The following is a 21,412-nucleotide window of genomic DNA, read 5'->3' on the forward strand; positions in this document are numbered from 1 at the left end:
GATGATATATACCGGGACAGTCCCGTGCAAATTGATCAAATAAAAAAAAATCCAACTCTAACCAAAAATGCCTTCGACATGTTGGGCAGTATAAGCCTGTGACAACATAATAATAATAATGATAATAATAATAATAATAATAATAATAATAATAATAGTTGGTTAGACACTCGGACTTCACGTCAGAGGTCTGGGGTTCGATCCCTGAGCCGGTACCTCTGGAAATTTTTCAATCTACCTTTACCGAGGTTCTGGTGGTTCGGAACCCACCTTAAGCTGTAGGTCCCCCCATCTTGCACTTGACTGCAACCCAGTCCGTCAATGATGGGGTAAAACCATGCTTTGTCCAATATGTCTGGGCAGGCTGCTCTCATCAGATCACTTGATTGCATTATAAAAATACGTCCGTGACTGATGATATATACCGGGACAGTCCCGTGCAAATTGATCAAATAAAAAAAAATCCAACTCTAACCAAAAATGCCTTCGACATGTTGGGCAGTATAAGCCTGTGAGAACATTTCAACATTGAAATGTTTTTTATTAATGAAATAAATAATAACAATTGATAATATTAATATTAATTGTCCTTTATTCACTGAGTTTACATTGTTTTTGTACTCATTGACGGGTATATCGAGTCGGTGCGGAAATTTCGATTTGGCTAAACCAAAATTTTCTATTTAAAAACAAAATAAACAATAATTTTATACCAACTTTTCAGATGTATCTTTTTTTAAGATCTGCGAATTGACTAAATGAGAACTTAGGTAAGTGTAATCACTATCTAGAAACAGTTTTTATTAGGTGATAGAGTAAGAAAAAAAATTGGTTTCAATGTTTTAAACAAATTAATGATTAAAAACAGTTCTTTCTGATTCTCAATGATTAGTTGTTTAAAATGTACAGTTTTCATATAGAATATAATAGAAATGTATGCCTAATTTTGATTGTGTGAAAGTATCTGCTGCTTGGAAATTATTTAAACAATTTTCATAAACAAATTCACAATTTTAACATTATTCAATGAATAGAGCCATTTTTGCGGAACCCACTTAAAATTTATCGTTAGTGACTCATAGCTGTAATTTTTTTCAAATTGTTTAAAAAATATTTTTTTTAACAATTTTTATTGATAAATGCACAATTTTAACATTTTTCCAAGAATAGGATCCATTTTCTATGCCAAATCAACTAAAAATGTATTTCGAACGACTCTGCAATGATACTTTGTCAGCGGATAAAAATATAGTTATTTAAACAATTTTTATTAACAAATGAATCTTATTTTGAATTAAGTACAAAATGACTTTTTCTTTCCATATAAATTATACATTTATTTTTACTTTTATTATCCATTGGCAAAGTATCATATGAACAACTCATTTACAATACATTGTTAGTTGATTTCGCTAAGAAAATGTAGACTATGCTTGGCAAAATGGCTCTAAAAATAGTAAAAATGTAAAAGTTTTTTATAAAAATTGTTTAAATGATTGATATTTTTTCTCAATTTGAACAAAATTAGACTTAGGAGTCACTGCTAATATATTTTTAGGTGGTTTCGCAAAAAATTGACCTATTATTGAAATAATGTTAGAAATGTGTTTTTTTTAAATAAATATTGTTTAAATAAGCAAAATTTGTTGTAAATTTGTGAAAGAATGACAGTAAGGAGTCACTGATAAGACATTTATGGTTGATTCACCAAAAAATGGAGCTAATTCATTGTGCCATATGAACACTGAATTTGTTTATAAATATTGTTTAAATAATGAACACTTTTTCTTAATTAGAAAAATGTGACAAGAATGAATAATTGCCAAAACATTTATTGTTGAATCCGTAAATAAAATTAATACTTTTTTGAAAATATGGTCAAACTATGCATTTTTATGTAAATATTGTTTAAATAATCAACTGTTCTTGTTAATTGATCAAACAAGGAAACACGGAGTCATTGGTGCGACATTTCTAGCTCGCTTCATAAAAAAAAGCCTATTTCTGCTGAAGTGACCAAAATGTACGTTTGTTCATAAAAATTGTTGAAAAGATTAACTTCTTATCAGTTGGCAAAGTCTCATAGCAAAGAATCATTGGAAATTCATTTTTAGTTGATTTCGCAAAGAAAATAGAGACCATTCTTGGAAAATGGACACAATGTGCATTTGTTTATGAAAATTATTCAATAAAATAATATTTTTTTGCAAAAAAATGCCCTATTCGTGGAATAATGTTTAAGTAATGACCAGTTTTCGTTAATTTGCAAAAAAATGACTGCAAAAAGTCATTGGCAATACATTCTGGGTCGATTCTGCAAAAAAAAAGGAGCCTATTTATTGTGACATACGAAAACACAATTAGGCATACATTTCTATTAAATTCTATATGAAAACTGTCAATTAAAAAAAATTTAACATTATAAACAATGTTTTTTCTTACTCTAATCTACTGAAAAATATTGCTAGATAGTCAAATCATTGTTATAAGCTCTTCTTTAATCAATTCGCATAAATTAATAAATATTATAGATTAAAATTCCGGTCTTTTGATAATAATGGTTAGGTAAAATGAAAATTTGTTCAAGGAAAAGTTAGAGAATTTTTAAATGAAGTTTGTGTTCACCTTGATATAATATCTATGTTAATAATTTATTTGTCTTGTATTTCAATTTCTATTTTTTTTTTAATTTTCTTTCTCCTCGCAAGTAAATTTTTATTAAAAAATTTTATTTTATGGCTGCAAATGAAACAATTTTCTTAACAAGCGATCCTTTTAATGGCTGGAAATTCAATTTTTTGTGGAAAATTGCTCTTTTTGAGTTGACTTTTCAGCTAATCTGATAGAAAAATAACTTTTTGGTTAAAAATTTACATTTTAATGTTGAACATTCTATTGGAATCATTTTTGGTTGAAAATTGGGCTATTTTATTGAAAATTTATCTTTTAGGTTTAACAATTCATCTCTTCTGGTAGAAATTGAATCTTTTTTTTGGTGTAAAAATGCAAGTTTTTGGTTGGAAATTAATATTCTTTGCTTTAGGATTCAATTACAGTGTAACCTTCCAATGTCCCTCCCTTCTATAGCCCTTCCGAGAATTGACGCCGCGCCGCAGGTAGGTGTACCAGGAACTGCGCGGGGTCTGCCATTACCACTCAGGCGAGCATTCAAGCGCGAACAAAAAAAACGGAGCGGGATATAATGAGTTAGCTCCCATCCATCTTCGGTCCCAAAATCGGCACTGTAGAAGTTTCACTGTATTTTGTGTGAAATTTCATCTTGATTGTGTTGAAATATCAACTGTTATATAATTTGTTGGAAATTCTTCATTTTTGCTTGAAAATTCAACTATTTTGTTGAAATTTCTTCTTTTTGGTAGAATATTTTTTTCTAGAAAAATCTCATTTTTGTAAAAGTTGAAGTACTTTATTAAAAATTATTTTTTGTTGCTGTAGATTCATTCTTTTAGTTAAAAATATATCCCTTTAGTTGAAAAATAATGAATCTTGTTGAAAATATATACGTTTACTTTTTTGTTGAAAATTAATTTTTATGGGTAATTTTACTTCTCCATTTTCTGTAGAAAATGTATCTGTTTTAGTTAAAAATTCAAGTACAGTGAAACTCTGCTATAGCGCCGATTTTGGGGCTGACGGAGGGTGGGAACTAACTCATTATAGTCCGCTCCGCTTTTGTTTGTTCACGCATGGATGCTCGCCTGATTGACAACCGCTAACCCCGCGTACCTCGTACAGCTCCGGTTACACCTACCTGTGGAGCGGCGTCAATTCTTGGGAGGGCTATTAAAGGGTTTCAATGTATTTAATTCGAAATTCATCTATTTTGTTGAAACTTCATCTTTCCCTAGAAATTAATTTTTCTTGGTTAAAAAACTTAAAATTATATTTTTGTTGATAATTCATACGTTTTCAGTTGAAGTTTAATATTTTTCGTTAAAAAATTCGACTAATAAGTCTTTGGTTTGATTCAAAATTCAAGCATTCTTTTTTAAAAAAATTATCTTTTGTTTTTAAAATTCGACCATTTGGTTAAAAAGTCAACTTTTAAGGTTGCAAATTCAACAATTTGGTTAAAAATTCAACTATTTCTTTAGAAAATGAAATTACAGGGAAACGCTTTAATAGCTCCCCCTTCTATATTCCTTCCAAGAATTGACGCCGCTCCGCAGGTAGTTGTAATAAGTGCTGCGCGGGGTCTGTGGTTCTCACTTAGGCGAACACTCAGGCGTGAACAAGCGAATGCGAAACGGGCTATAATACTAATAATAACATTGTTTTATTTCATTTATAAAAGATTCTATGTTAAAAATGTTACACTAATATTCAAAATATTAGTGGTGAAGGAGCAAGCAAAAATTTGTCAGGGAGAAGTCAGGTAATTTTGAAAATTTTTTAGTAATAAAATATTGAAGTTACCTGATGTAAGTACTAATTAAAATTCACTAATTTACAACTTGTTTTAATTCCATAAATAGATCAAAATAACATTAATACCAATATAACATACAAATTTCAAATAACTATTTATTTGTTAAAACTTTTTGAACACTCAAATTCCAGATGAAATGAAATTATGAGAATTGAGAACAAGAAAATAAGTATTATCAGTTAATTTTCAAATTTATATAATTATAATTTTTATAAGATTCTTGAGAAAATTAAAAAAAAAGTTGATTGTCTGATGTATCGAAAAAGAATCTAGAATATTTAAAAGATGTTTTATTTTATAGGATTTTACAAAATATTAGGAAAAATTCAAGTCTTTATAAAAGATGGTTAGGACTAGTCCTAAACAAAGCAAGAAATATTTGATAAATTTTCTGAAAGGTTTCTACGTTTTTGAATTTTCAATTCTACTAATTATTTCTTGAATTTACTCGATTTTGGAATCTTACCAAGTTAAAAAATTTGTCTTTAAAATCTGGTATATTCTTTTTCTAAATTTTAGAAAAATCGTTTGAAATGGTCAATAACGTTTTTTAATTTTCTCCTAAAGTTCATTTTTCAACAAAAAGAATTCAATTAAAATTTTCACATGAATGTAAAGACAGTTTTTTTATATTGTCAGACAAATTATAATGGTGAAGAAAATTCAGAAATTAAAAATGTTACGTAATCGTATCAAAATACCCCCCCCCCCCCAACACACACAACAGACCGTAACGTAATACGAACTCCTCCCACCTTTTTAATGTTGAACGTAACATCTGAATGCTTCCTTAGAATTAATTTCAGTAAGAAAGAAAACAGTCGAGTGAAGATTTCTTTTCTTAGAAAGAACAATCACTTTAGTTTCTCACGGCATGAACTTGTAGATCGTTTCGTTTTTATTGGAATTAAGTCCATGAAGTCTTCGAAGTCAATTGTTCTTTACAGCGAAAAGATTTATTTCCGTTTGAAATGGAAGAGTGCAAGAACAAAAATTTAAGACTTAATTTAACCTTTCATGTGATTAAAACGACCTCCCTATAATTCCTAGTGATAAATTCTTTTAATAATCTCAGGCCTCGGACTCCCCTCACTATTGACACTATTTTAAACTTTTTTTCTAACGATGATACTATTTTAAAAATTGATAAAAAAAAGTTACCCTAAAGACACTACTTCTACACAACTGTCTGCTAATGCTAATATTTCGTTATTTTTTCTTTGAAAATATTTTTGAACTTTGTCGCTAATTAGTTACAGATATAATCTCAACGTCAAATCAGGGGCCATCCAAAATTATAAATTTTATAGCTAAGAATATAAGCTTTTAACAAAACAACTAAATTTGCGACCAGCTGGTTAAACTTTCAACCAAAAAAGAAAATTTTTCAACCAAATATAGGTATGAATTTCCCATAAAACAGTTGAATTTTCTACTAAATTGTTGAATTTTCAAGCCTAACAGACGACTTTTCTACAAAACATTTAAAATTTCACAAAAACTGATTTTTTACCAAATATTAGGAATTGTAAACTAAATATATACATTTTTACCAAATAGTTTAATTTTCAATTAAAAAACTTCATCTTGTGCCAGAAAAGATGAATTTTTGACAAAATCCCTACATTTTTAACAAAATATTTGGATTTTCTACCAGAAAGACGAATTTTCAACAAAATTATAAATATGCAACAACAAAAATTAATGTTTAAGACATTACTTAAACTTTCAAACAAAGAGTTTATTTTTAAAAATTTGTAATCCAAAAAAAGATGAATTTTCAACGAAAAATGTAATAGTTTATATTTCAACAAATAAAAAGATTTTAATTATAATAAAAAGCAGTTGCATTTAACCTATAAAGACACATTTTTAACAAAGTACTTCAATCCTCATTTAAAATTGATTCATTTTCTACTAAACAATTGCATTTTTAACCAAAAGATTGATTTTATTCCAAGAAGGACAAATTTTCAACAAAATATATCAATTTTCAAATAAATAGTTCAATTTTCTACCAAATTAGTTCAGTTTCGAGTCAGAAATACGAATTTTTCTCAAAGCCGTTTAGTAGTCAATCCAAAAATGTCAATTTTCAATACAAAAGTTCATTTTTAATCGAAACAGATAAATTTTTAACCGAAAAAATATGAAATTTCTACAGATGCATTATCAAACAAAAAAGATGAATGTGCAACCAAATAGATGAATTTTCAATAAAAAACAAATTGAGTCAAAAAAGAATCAAGATTTTAATCAAACTTTTGCACTTTCAAGCCAAAAAGATGACTTTTTAACAATGCATTTGAATTTTCAACCAAGAAGTACGCATTTTTACGAAAATTGTTGAATTTTGAACTTAAGAATACAATTTCTAAATAAAAAGATTACTTCTTAATGAACAAATGTTCGGAATAATGAGAAAAATTAAATAGTTAACAATTTTTTGAAATAAAAACTGTACTAGTTAATATATAAACAAATTATCAGAAAATAGCATTCATAACCAAAAAAAGTGAAATTGCTATTTTTTAAATGAAAACTATGAATGTTCAACAAAATAGTTTAATTTTAAATCAAACAAAATTTGGTTAGTCAAGACTGAACAAAATTTTCAAACAAATAGCTGAATTTTTAAGTGAAAAATATCAATTTAAAAGACGTAGATGTACGACGTTTTTACAAAATTGTTTAATTATCAATAAAATAATTTTATTTTAAACTAAATAATACTATTTTTAAAGGACAAAAATGGATTCTAAACCATAAAATGTAATAAAATTAACTTTAGGCAAAAAATAGTTAAGCCTGCGCTAAATAAAAAAGAATTTAAGTAATTTATAGACTAAAGAAAAACATTTTAAATGAATATAGAAGTTCACTTTTATTACTGCCAAAATTTGATGACACTATTTTTACACTATTTTTAAACTTTTTTGACACGATTAACACTATTTTCAATCTCCAAAGTGAGTCCGAGACCTGTCATATTTATTAAAATTAAAATGATTGGACTTAATAAGAAAAAAAGTAAAAGAATGAAAAAATGGTCAAATTTTTAACAGAAATATTATTTATTTATTTTCCTTATAGAGATAATGAGAAGATTTTCAAAAAGACAAACATAGATTAAAGTTTCTCTCCCAGCTAGTTATATATTCGTATGTAAATAAGGCTCATCGCTTTATTATGTTACTAAAATTCGGAGATTCTATTATTTAATACAATGAATCCCAGTTGGAAAACGTGAAGTGTGTTATTTAATTTAAATAATTCAGTGAACTGAAAAAGCATCAAACTGATTGAAGTGTAGAAAGTTAGTCTCGGTTATCTGTTCTCTCTTAACTTTTTGATTGGGTAAAATTTAATTATTTAGTAAATACAGCTTAATAATGAAAATAAATTTTCATTTAGAATCGGGAAGTCACACTTTTACTTAAATTTTAGGTCGGATTATGGTTCCGTTATAACTTCTTTAACTAAAAAAATCAGATAATATGCACGAGGGTGTTCCAAATTTTAAAAAGAAAATTTATGCATATCGCCCAGAAATTGGTTTGAAACCACAAAGAAATAAAATCATTTTTTTGGTTTGAAAGAAGAAAAATAATAAATTTTTATCTTTTGTTCAACTTTTTACTTAGTGAGATAATAATACTGGCAAGTTAACAAAAATATATTTTTCTGAATTTTTGAGATTTTCTTTGAATTTTTTTTTTGAAAAATAATGAATATTAATATTAATCTCTAGTGAAAAGACTCTTTGTAACTATTTTAAGGGAAACTAAAGTTTGGTATTATTCATATATAAAATTTGAAGAATATTTCAAATATCTGTTTTATTTCAGAAAAATATATGCACAAAAAAGAAAGAGATTGTTTAAAATATTATTCTCCCTAATGTTTATTTATTATTTATTCATAACTAAAAAGGTAAAGCAAAGTTAAACATTTGAGAACAGACCGCAGGTTTCTAGTACTTATCTAAGAGAAAATAGTTATAAATAATAATAAATTGTTTAAACAACTTTTTTATTTAATTTGCCTCATTATTTCCTCACTGGTTCAAAAGTGGTCAAAAAGTTACAAATTTTACAAAAGCCGCAACTATCTGGCATTAATATAGGTGAAGATAGTTATAAAAAATAATAATTTGTTTAAACAATTATTTTTGCTCAAATTAATTAATTATTGGTTTACTTCAAGTGAAACATAGACAAATAGTTAAAAATTCCATAAAAACCGCAATTTTCTACCATTAAGCAAAGAGAATATTATTAACAATAACAATAAATTGTTTAAGCAATTGTTTAGGTTAACTTGAATTGATTATTACTCTACTCTAATTGAAAATTGGACGATAAATGGAAACTCTTTTTTTAAAAACCGCCACTTTATACCGTTAAGCAAAGAGAATATTATTAACAATAGTAATAAATTGTTTAAATAATTATTTATTTTATATTGAATTAATTATTACTTCAATTTAAATGAAAAGTCATAAAAAAGATAAAAATTTCAAGTAAAAGCTGCAACTATCTTGTATAATTATAAGACATATCTATAAACAATAATAATCTATTTAAACAATTATTTGTAGTAAATTGATCAAATATTAACTCACTGCAAGTGAAAAAGTTAAAAAAAGTTTAAAATTTCGGAAAAAAGCAATTTTTAGCGTTATTTAGAGAGAGTGTTATTAACAATAATCATAAATTGTTCAAGCAATTATGTCCCTTAAAATTAATTAACTATATTATAAATAATTTGCATTGAAAAAAACCGCTAAAAAATCATAATAAAATTAATAAGCCCGTCTTTTTTTCTTATGGGAAATATGTGTTAAACATCATGGAGCTTGCGACGCATCTGAATAGTTTCACATGGTTTTGTGTGTGGATTCGAATACATTTCTGGGCGATATGAATAAAAGTTCGTAAAAAAATTTCCAAGGCATTTTTGGACCTCCCTAATGTGCACCCCACAAACAGTAAGCGTACTATTATCAGGGGCTGAAGAAAATGTAACTGTTTTGTCAATATACTTAACATGCATGTATCATAATGGTTTCTCTTATTCCTAGTAACGATGTTTTTGCACGGTTGTGTTTATCGATCCAGCTCGATAAGCGATAAGCGATAGTGAATTTCCATATACTAGGAAAAATCTGCAAATATCAGGGCATTTTTTTTAAGTCAAGGATTTTTTTGAGAGTATGCTTTTTTGAATTTCAATATAGAATTGAAGAACAATTATTATTAATTATTAGAACTAGCTTTATATTAGTGAGTTGAAATTTTTTTATTAAAGATTCTTTATTTTTTCTTGAAATTAAATTTTTATCTAAAAATGTAACTACTCTATTTTTGAATAATTTGATGTTAATTTTTTATCTACTGTTCTGAAATCAATATTTTTTAAATATTGATTTTAATTTCTAAATTGTGAAAAAAGTGCTCTCAAGCTACGCTGGGATCCGAACCCAGGTCTTTCAGATTGCCGGTTTGATGCTCTTATCCATTGAGCTACGGATAAGCGAGATTAATTTTTTATTGAAAATGTATCGTTTTTAGTTTCAAATGCAAGTGTCTGGTTGAAAATGTATGTAGTTTTTATAAAGAAGTAGTTCCTTTCGATAGAAAATTAATCGTCTGGGTTCACAATTCATCTTTTGACTCAAAAATTCAAGATTTTTTTACAATTTTTTTTTTCTCTTAACTGAAAATGTTTTCGTAGTTGAAAATTCATCTCACGTTGAAAAGTCGTCTTTGTTGGTTAAATTTAACAGTTTTGGGTTAAAAATGAAAATATTTTTTGCTTGAAATATCAACTAATATATGTTTCATCCAGAATTCATCTTTTTTGGAATGGAAATTTAATTGCTTGGTTAAAAGTTAAATTCTTTTAAAAATTATCTTTTTGGTTGAAGATTCATAATTTTAATTTAAAATTGATCCCTTCTATGAAAAATTAGCTATTTTATCGAAAATTTCTTTTTTTTCTTTGGTTGAACATTTTTTTTTTAATCAAAATTTAACTATCCAATTTTTGACTGACAAATGATATTTTTTAGTTGAAAATTCGTAATTTTTGTAAACATTAATTTTTGTTGGATCAAAAGTAAATTATTCCAGTTAAAGGTTTATCATTTTACATAAAACTTGATCTTATAGGTTCAAATTTAAAATCCTCCAGTTGAAGATTGATCATATTATAGTTGAAATTTAATCACTTTGTTTGAAAATGTTACTATTTTTTTATGTTGAAAATTCATCTTTTTTTTGTAGAAATGATTCTTTATGGTTGAACTTTTAGTTTCAACTGAAAATGTAACTATTATACGAGTTAAATATTCCATAATATTAATTAAAACTCTTTTTTTGCTAAATATTCCTTTTATTACTCAAAAACCAATTATTTAATTTTTGGTTAAAAAATTATCCTTTTTAGGTAAAAATTCGTCTTTTGGTAGAAATTAATCTTCTTGGTTGAAAATTCATCTTTTGTTTCAAAGTTCAATTATTTAATTTGAATATTCGTCATAATAGTTGAATATTTCATAGTCTTAGTTAAAAATTAATCTGTTTGGTTGAACATTAATGTTTTAACTTAAAATTTAATTATTTAAGTTTTGGTTGATAATTTATCTTTTTTTTAGTAAAAATTAATTTTTGTTAATTTGAAAATTAAACTATTGCAGTTGAAGACTCATTGGTTCTATTGAAAAATCATGTTTTTGGTTTAAAATTTAAGTAGTTTTTTTAATTTAAAATTCATGAGTTAGGTTAAAAATTTATCATATTAACTAAGCATGTAATTATTTCATATTTGGTTGATTTTTTTATTACAAAATGCAACTATTTCGTTAAAAAATTGATGTTTTTTTTTTAATTGTATTTTTGGTAGAAAATATATCTTGTTTGAAAATTCACCTTTGTCGTTGAAAATTCAAGTATTTCAGTTAAATATTCATCATTTTAGTTGAAAATGTATCTTTTTGGCTGAAAATTCAACTATTTTAACTTATTTTTCTAACTGAAAGTTTAATTTTCCTATTTTTGTTGGAAATCGATACTTTTTAGTGGAAAATTTATGTATTTGTTTCAAAATTCAGTTATTTTGAAAATTTCGGTCTGTTGTGTTAAAGGATGTTTGGAATGAAAGTGATAGATTAAAATAAATTTTTGGTTTTTCCGGTAAATATCAGGGTGGCCGCTGGACCGGGGAAGCTAAAAACCAGGAAATGACCGGGAATTTTATGAGACCGGGAAAAACCGGGAAATGACAATGATTTAATTTTTTGACCGGGGATTTTACCAATTTTTAGAGAAAAAATCTGTCCAACTTTGATTTTCAACCGTTTTTTAAATAATTACTTACATTTTGATATTTCTCAATTCTGATATCATTCGGTTTAAAATGCGTAATTCGAAAATCTTTCACTCAAACAATTATCCATATTTAATACAAAATTTGTAAGCGTTCATTTTAATTTAAAGAAGTTTAAAATTCAGTTTTAAAGACTTAAACAATTAAAATTTAGAAGTGTTTAAAATTGAAGATTTTTGATAAAAAAAACCTTTTTAGTTGATGAACGACTATAAAATAATTTGCTGATTTTTAAAATCAATTTGTACTTCCAGATTTAAAAAGTAAATAATAATTGATTGTTTCACAATTTTAGAATTTCCAGATTTTCACGTTAATAATTAAACTATTTCAATTGGAAATTCTTATTAGTTAAACAAATGTAAACGCTCGATTGAAACTTTGTAATCTGTTTAATATTTTAAAATAACTTCAAAAAAATATATTTATAGTCGAAGGCTTTTATTGAGCTTCAAATATTATTTCAGTCTAAAATATTCCATGTTTAAATCATTCAGATTGAAATTTTTTAATTAAGAAAAAGAATAATTACTAAATATTTAGAAATATCCGACTGTTTATTTAAATTTAGTAATTATAAATTAAATATTCAAAACTAAAAGAAAACTTTGAACGTTTCAATTTTAATTGTTGCAAGTCAAGTTGTTGAATTTTGATGTATAAGTAATAATTAAACACCTATTATTCTCAGAAAAAATTCGAGAAAATTGAAACAATATTTAGTTCATTACGAAAAATTAATTTGAAGGGAATATATAAAAACATTTACAAACATTTATAAAATTATTAAAAATTACTGTGGAAGTTTTTAAAGAAATTTGTTCAATTTGGCAGGCTTTAAAAAAATGTGTAGGGAAAATTTTGGCGAAGATATGAATCATTTTAAAAGATGTTTAGAAGTTCTGAAAAAATTTCAAAAATATGAAAAAAATATGAAAAAATTTCAACAAAAACAATGTCGATGTTTCATGATTTTGAAATATAGTTTTACAGCAATTTAAGAATTTCTAAACTATTTAAAATAAGAAAAACTTATAATTTAAGTAGTGGTCACTTTATAAAAAAATATAATCGCTCCATTTTTTAGGTTTTTAGCTTAAAATTGCCTAAAATGGTATAATTTTGAAAAACTTTAAATCCACTAATTGATTCCTTAATTTAGAGCATTGCAAATGATGTAGATTTATATTTTTGGAACTTAATCTGAATCTTTGAACTTTATCATTTATAAAAGTTTGAAATGTTTAATGTGGCAGTTTAACTGCATTTAATTGAAAATTATTTATTTGAAAAGTGTTAGTGGTGTCCATTTTACACGTGTAAATTATTGAGCATTTGAACGAAAAATTCTTGAATTAAAAACTTTTAAACTTTAGTTTTAATAGTTTAAAATTCAAGAGTTCCACTTTGAGTTCTTTAATTTGCAGCACAGTTTTTATTACTTCAAATGGAAATTTTTTTGGCTTTATAGTTCGATTTCTTAAATTTCATTGACCGTGAAAAATATTGGCGAACTTGCAAATGACAGGGAATTTTTTTCTTTCATTAAAAGAGCCACTCAGAAATATTAATATTTTACTTATAATTAACCTGAAAAATTGAAAAACTTGACCGGGGAAAACCGGGAAATCACCGGGAATTTGGAATCGTCCTCAGAATTGCCACCCTGTGGATCTTTGTTGTTGTGGGAAGTGTCGAGTCGAATGACATACATCCAGTTGCATCAGGATCAATCGTTCCGAGAAGGATCTTGGTCGTAGATTCCGGAACCTACATCTTGCCCACATCATTATATTATAATGACAGTAAATGAGTAAAATCACGACTAGCCTATTCAAATATCGTTTGTTATAAATGTGCATAACAATCGTCCATTCGATTATCAAACTTAAATTGGCGGAAAATTTTAAACTCCTACAACTTGATGGAAATCAGGTACAGATAAAGCAGATTGAAATTCGAATATACCCAACAACTATACATTCCAGATTCCCTACATAATCGAATAACATGGTTGAAAAAGTGCAACAATCTAGTCGAATTAAGTGACCAGAATGAGTTACAAGTCCTCGTTTAAGTGTCCTCTAGGTCAGACTCGATTCATCCGTGTGGAACGCAATTATTCCTTCTGCAATAACGCACATAACGTAACTAGTTGGTCTCTTTCAGGCAAAGGCAGCAATCTCGTCTCGTTGTAATCAAATGTAATTTAATAATGTAACAGCGTCAACGAGTGATCTCAAGAGCGCAATTCGCCGAACAGAATTCGCCTACAGATAGGAACCAAAGAGGTCGTATAGATAGACAATTCGCGATATCCTCTATAGAGAGAAAAATAGAAGGAGTGTTTAAAAAAAATAGAAAAAGGCCACACAATTACTCTGGAAACAAAGTCTGGGAGAGAGAGAGAGAGAGAAAATGAGAGGGAGGGGGCATGATCGGAAAGGACAATAAAGAAGAGAGAAGGTACCTACTTTGTAAAAACAACACTTGCGAGGCCGTCTCGCGAGATTCTGCGAGATATTGCATCAGTCACCCTGGGACTTTTTCGTGGAAGAGATAGATCCCTTGAGTAGAAAAATAATGCAGTCATGTCAAGGACTGACGGACATTTGAAATTTTAAGAGTTCACTGTTCCTCGATTTGTTATTGGATCTGAAATTCCCACGTCACTGGGGTCGTGTCAACGCACTGATCCTAGACCTGTTAATGCCAATCAGTAGACTCGCACGATATACACGTGACGCCCTTGAGCGATGCCAACGACTTTCTTCTCGAGCTCTAGACTCTAGACGATTCTGAGATCACTTGGTCTAGGAGGTTCAAATACATTCTATTTTTTTAATGGAAAATGAAACGATTTTTTAGAGAGATTTGGGTGATGAGATTGTTAGTTTTCTTGATAATTATAGAGTTAAAAGTTGGATTGAGGAATCAGCGACCATCGGTCAGACACAAATCTTAGCGGATTGTGATTAGGACTAGAGAGATTTGTAAAGTTTTCATAATCCAATCCTGTTTTACTGGTTGGTTTAAGAAATTTTGGTTCAGACTTTTTTAAATTGAATGCGAATTTTCCCATCTTTTACTTCTTTTTAATATTACCTCCTTTTTCCCTTATCTTCAAGAAACGTCCGCCATTTCTGTTTATTTTTTTCCAATTAAATCTGAACTGAATGAATGAAACCCATTTAGAAAGCGCAACTAATTTTGGTTGAAAGTTAATTTTTTTTGGTTGAAAGTTAATTCTTTTTTGTTAAATGTTAATTCTTCTTGGCTGAATGTTAATTCTTCTTAGATGAATTTTAATTCTTTCTTGTTGAGAAGTCTACTATTATATTTTTGGTTCATAATCCATCTCTTTTAGATAAAAATTCTACTATGTGGTAGAAAATCCAACTAATTTGTTAAAAAGTTAAAAATTTGTTAAAATCTTTTTTTGTCATTTTTTTAATGGAAAATTCGTCCTTTTCCACTAAAGATATAATTATTTGTCTGCAACCATTTTTAGTCGAAGTTTAATTTTTGTTTGAAAATTCGATGATTTGGTTCAAATTTTATTTTTGTAGGTTGAAAGCGAGATTAAAAGTTGAACTATTTCATACAAAATTAAACTATTTTGTTAAAAAATGATCTTTTTTTGTGAAAGATTCAACTGTGTTGTTGTATATTCGTCTTTTTTGGAAAGAAAATTTGTACTTTTGGATTGAAAATTTATATTTTTGGCAATAAAACTTATATTGCTTGATTAAAAATTCATCTGTCTTTGTTGAAAATGGACTTTTTTGTTAAAAATTTATCTGTATCCTGTATAAAAATGATCTTTGGATTGAAAATTCGATGGACCGAAGGATCTTTCTTAGTTGAAAATTCTACTCAAGCTGAAAAATCGTCTTTTTTGGTTGAATTAATCTATTTTTGAAAATAATTTTTTATTTAAATTTATCACTTTGATGGAAAATCCTTCTCTCTGTTGTTGTTAATTAATTTTTTTCATTAAAAATGTAACTATTCTAGGTGAACATTTCATTTTTTAGTGAAAATTGAAAGCGTTTGAAATTAAAGAAAAGTGTATTAAATGATTTTGAATTTGTAGCGTTCCAATTCAAAATATTGTAGTCAGGTAAAATTTTGAAAAAGGACAATGTTTCGAAAGAAGTTAAAAGGAATTTAATTTGTATCATTTCTAAATAAAAGCATTTAAACGTGGATAATTTTAATATAAAATATCTTTGAACAGAAGCTTCAAAAACTTCAAAAACTTCAAAATGAAATTTGGAATTTGGACAATTTCCGTAGAAAGAAGTTCAAGAATCTCGAAATCAAATGATTCCAGGTTAAAATTTTAAAAGAGAATAATTCCAAAAAGTTAAAAATAGAATATTTTCCTATAATAATTTTAAAAAATTGATCGTACAAAATCCAGATGAATTAAAATGGTATTATTTGTAGTTAAAAGCATTCAAAATTGAATAATTATGAAGTTCATGAAAATTTCAGCAAAATTCATAATGTTTTAATAAATTTGATTATTTTTTAAAACAAATGACGAAATTTTGGAAAATTTTTCGAATAAAAAGAAATCTATACTCATTACTCAATGCCTTGTTCTAAAACCTGCCCATTAATGCTTGAATTTGAGAAATTATTTACTCAAATTTTCATTATTTTGAATTTACTCTGGAGACATTTAATTCAACATTGTTTAATTACAGATACTTTAAACTGAAAAGTGTGTTTTTGATGTTGGAAAAGTTTGTTTAATCAATTCTTACGTTAAATAATAATTTTTTCCATTTAATACAAATTTGGTTAAAAATTAATTTTTTCGGATTAAAAATAAATTTTTTAAACTGAAGATGCAACTGGTGAAATGGTTGAAAACTTTTCTTTTTGTTTGAATTCAGATATTTTTTATCTAAAATTTGAATTTTGTTTGGTTGAACTACCAGATGATAAATTTTTCGTTAAAAATTAATATTTTGTGTATTAAAAATTTAACCGTTAGAGTACAATTTAATTGGTTTTAAGATTGAACTATTTTATTGAAAATTCGTGGTTTTGGTTGAATTAATCTATTTTTTATTTAAAATTGAAATCTTGTTTGTGGAAATATCAATTATTATATTTTTTAACATTCTTCTTTTAATAAAAATTAATGTTTTAAACTGAAGATTTAACAGTTTTTATGAAAAGTCTTTTTTAGGGATGAAAATCAATTTTTTAAACCGAAAATTCAACTGTCTGATCACAGTTGAATTTTTTCTTGTTTAGGTTTAAACTATTTTATTTAAAATTCGTGTTTTTGATTGAATTTATTTATTTTTTATTGAAATATCAACTATTATATTTTTCATTGAGAATTCATCTTTTTTGGTTGAAAATTCGTTTGTTTTGTGGAAAGTTGAACTATGTTGTTAATAATTACTTTCTTGGTTGAATATTTATCTCTTAAGTTAAAAATGTAACTATGTTATTAAACATTGTTTTTTTTTTGCATGAATATTCATTTTTTGAATAGAATATTCAACTATTTTGGTGAAAATTCGTTTTTTGTTGTTAAAAACTAATTGTTTTGACTCAGAATTCAACTATTAGGTTAAAAACGCATGTATGTATAAATTATTTATTGAAGTAGTCAGATTCAAGAATGAAGGAATAAAATAGAATGCCATAGTTGGACGAGTAGGAATTTAAAACCTTTGGAGTACAGGATACCGACATTCTGAGGAGACACTGGAAGAAAAGGAATTTTAAAGTTTGCATTTGTAATACGTATTATTTATTTATTGCATTAAAATTGAGATAGTATATCAAATTTATTTCTCTCATCATTCACATATCAATAATATGCCAGCTCATTTCTTTTAATTTTTCTTGCAATCACATGATAAATTTTCCCCTCACTGGCATAGCAATTGGCACATCATGTGACAGAAATCATTTTTCATTTATTTTACTCGTTGTATGTTCTGATACCGAATTTATCGTAGCTTGTGATTTATTACGTAACACTCTTTTATTTAAACTACATTTTTAGCAACAAATAAATGAAGTTATACTGAAAATTCAAACTGGTAACAATTATTTTTTAGAGTTGTAAATTTTTATAAAAGCAGGATGGCCCCGACCGGAAAACAATCAAGAATTTTTGGGACAGACAAAACCGGGAAATAATCCTGATTGTTTTTAGATCAGTAGTTTAACAATTTTTTAGAGAAAAATCTATGGGTAATAATGAAATAAATTAAAAATTGTCTCTAAGAATTATTCACCAATTGAAATACCAAAAATAATGAATCAATTAGTATTCCGAAAATAGATAACCAAAGATATGTATTTTTGTAAAAATGAAAACTGTGATGTTCAGTAAATCTACCCAAACGATGATAAAAATAGTATTTTGTATAAATATAATAAAATATCGCAGTACGTGAAATTACACTTAAATTTCAACAAAATCTTTGAATTTTTAAGCAAAATGACCAATTTTATACAAGACAATAGAATTTTCAACCAAAAATTATTAATTTTCAACAAAAATGTTAATTCAGACTAAATAGTTAAATTTCCCACCAAATAAATACATTTTTAATAAAATAGTTACATTTTCGAAAAAAAACAGACACATTTTAATATATATGATGAATCTCGAACGAATTTGCAACAAAATAGTTCAATTTTCAACCAAAGGGGTGAATTTTCAACTAGAATCGTTAAATTTTCAGTAAAAAAATAAATAAATTTTTGGCTAAAAAAAATAATTTGGAACAAAACAGGTACATTTTTACCAAAGAGATGAAGTTTAAACTAAAATAATGAATTTTCAACCTAAGTGGACTTTATAACCATGTAATTCAACTTTATTTTTCTACTAAAAGAGACAAGTTTTTAATAAAATACATGAATTTTTAATCAAAGGGATGATATTTAAACGAAACTGACGATTCATCAACCAAAAAAAATAAATTTTGATCAAAGTAGTTAAAGTTTTATCTGAGTAGTTAAATTTTGATCCCGAAAATATGGATTTTTAACAAAAATGTTCATTTCCAAATAAATAGATGAATTTGTCTACCAAAGAGATTAATTTTCGACCAAAAAAGGCAAATTTTCAATCTAATAAATTGTGATGTTTTCAAACAAAAATATGAACTTTACAATTATATGTTGAATTGTTAACTGGAATCGTTAGATTTTCCGTAAAACTTATAATTTGTGACGAAATAGTTACATTTTCAACCAAAATGGTGAATTTGCTACAATTTGCTACAAATGATACATTTTCGACAAAACAGATGAATTTTCGAACTTTTATGATAAATTTTCAGTAAGAAATGAACTTTTTTTACCAAAAAAAGAATAATTTGTAATAAAATATGTAGTTACATTTTCAACCAAAATGATTAAATTTCATCATGAATTTAATTTTTCAACCAAATAGATGAATGTTTAATCAAAAAGATGAATATTCAACTAAAGAGATAAGTTTTTAATTAATGTAATGAATCTTTAACCAACAAAATGTTTTTGTAAAAAGTAGTTCCTATTTTACCCAAGTAGGTAAATTTTCAACAAAAAATGTTAATTTTCAACCATATCGATCAATTTCCTACAAATTTTGTTGAATTTTTAACAAAATAGTTACATTTTTAACGAAGAAGGCCAATAATTTTCGACGAAGATTAATTTTCTACTAAAAAAGACTATCCGTTTTATTCGAGCTTTTAGTAAATGAAAATATAAAACTTCTTCATTTGAAATATAAGAAATAAATTTAAAACAATAAATATAAGTTGTGCGCATTTTTTGTTATGTTGGGGTTATTAATCAATGATAAACCAATAAAAGTGATTCATGAATCATGAAACATCTGAGGCTTGAATGATCTGGAAAGAACAAAGAAGCACGTCTCCATTTACTTGTTACAGAATATATTACACAGGTGCTTATGTAAATTGATCTCTGGTAATGAGGAAAGACGGAAATGTCGGCAAATACCACGTAGAGAGAACTTGACCTTAAACCAGTTATAAGTGACCGCAAAATACGATACGCACTTTTTATTGTCCAATAAAATCGTGTGGTTCACTTTTATCTACATTTTTTCCAATTTATGACTTTTTTACTATTCCAAGGTTTCTGAGAGTAAGTTTCCAAGTTTCTTGTTATTTGATAATTGAACCCGTTTTTTAAATAACTTCATACTGAAACGTTCACAAATAAATCTCGAAAGTTAAGCGCGGGCGGGAATGGTTAGCGCTCGGATGGATGGCCGTTCGAGATTCTCGCTGAATCGTGTTGTCACTGCATCTACTATCAAGCGGGAGGTTTTATTCTAAAAATAGATGTGGACACTACATGCTTTTAAATGTCATCGAAACTTGTCTGTCGGTAACCTGCCGTGTTCAGGAGTTTTGGTTTTCTGCAGTTTTCCACTCCTCAGACCAAATGTCCAGGCGAAAGCGAGCGCTTCTGATCTAATCTTAGAAAATTGTTATCTTATTATTATTATTATAGAGAGAGAAAAAACATTTCAGTGTTGAAATCTTGTCACAGGCTTATACTGCCCAACATGTTGAAGGCATTTTTTAGTTAGAGATGGATTTTTATTTGATCATTTTTGCACGGGGCTGTCCCGGTATATATCATCAGTCACGGACGCATTTTTATAATGCAATCAAGTGATCTGATGAAAGCATTCTGCCCAGACATATTGGACAAAGCATGGTTTTACCCCATCATTGACGGACTGGGTTGCAGTCAAGTACACGATGGGGGGACCTACAGCTTAAGGTGGGTTCCGAACCACCAGAACCTCGGTAAAGGTACATTGAAAAATTTCCAGAGGTACCGGCTCAGGGATCGAACCCCAGACCTCTGACGTGAAGTCCGAGTGTCTAACCAACTGAGCCACCGAGGCTCTTTATTATTATAAATATATTATATATATTATTTAAATTATTATAAAAACATTTCTGTGATGAAATGTTGTCACAGGCTTATACTGCCCAATGTGTTGAAGGCATTTGGTTATAGTTGGATTTTTTTATTTGATGATTTTGCACGGGGCTGTCCCGGTATATATCATCAGTCATGGACGCATTTTTATAATGCAATCAAGTGATCTGATGAGAGCAGTCTGCCCAGGCATATTGGACAAAGCCTGGTTTTTACCCCATCATTGACGGACTGGGCTGCAGTCAAGTACACGATGGGGGGACCTACAGCTTAAGGTGGGTTCCGAACCCAATATTATTATTATTATAAAAACATTTCTGAGTTGAAATGTTGTCACAGGCTTATACTGCCGAACATGTCGAAGGCATTTTTGGTTAGAGTTGGATTTTATTTTTTTTTATTTGATCAATTTGCACGGGACTGTCCCGGTATATATCATCAGTCACGGACGCATTTTTATAATACAATCAAGTGATCTGATAAGAGCAGTCTGCCCAGACATATTGGGCTAAGCCTGGTTTTTACTCCATCATTGACGGACTGGGTTGCAGTCAAGTACACGATGGGGGGACCTACAGCTTAAGGTGGGTTCCGAACCACCAGAACCTCGGT

At 27.5% G+C, this 21,412-nt stretch overlaps 1 protein-coding gene across 5 annotated transcripts in view; it reads left to right on the forward strand.

The window, feature by feature from the left end:
- Window positions 1–21,412, forward strand: part of LOC117174462 (Y+L amino acid transporter 2) — a 117,545-nt gene that overhangs the window by 57,264 nt on the left and 38,869 nt on the right. The gene's annotated exons all lie outside the window — the stretch shown is intronic.

Source organism: Belonocnema kinseyi, chromosome 6, assembly GCF_010883055.1.
Source record: "Belonocnema kinseyi isolate 2016_QV_RU_SX_M_011 chromosome 6, B_treatae_v1, whole genome shotgun sequence".
NCBI classification, from domain to species: Eukaryota; Metazoa; Arthropoda; class Insecta; order Hymenoptera; family Cynipidae; genus Belonocnema; species Belonocnema kinseyi.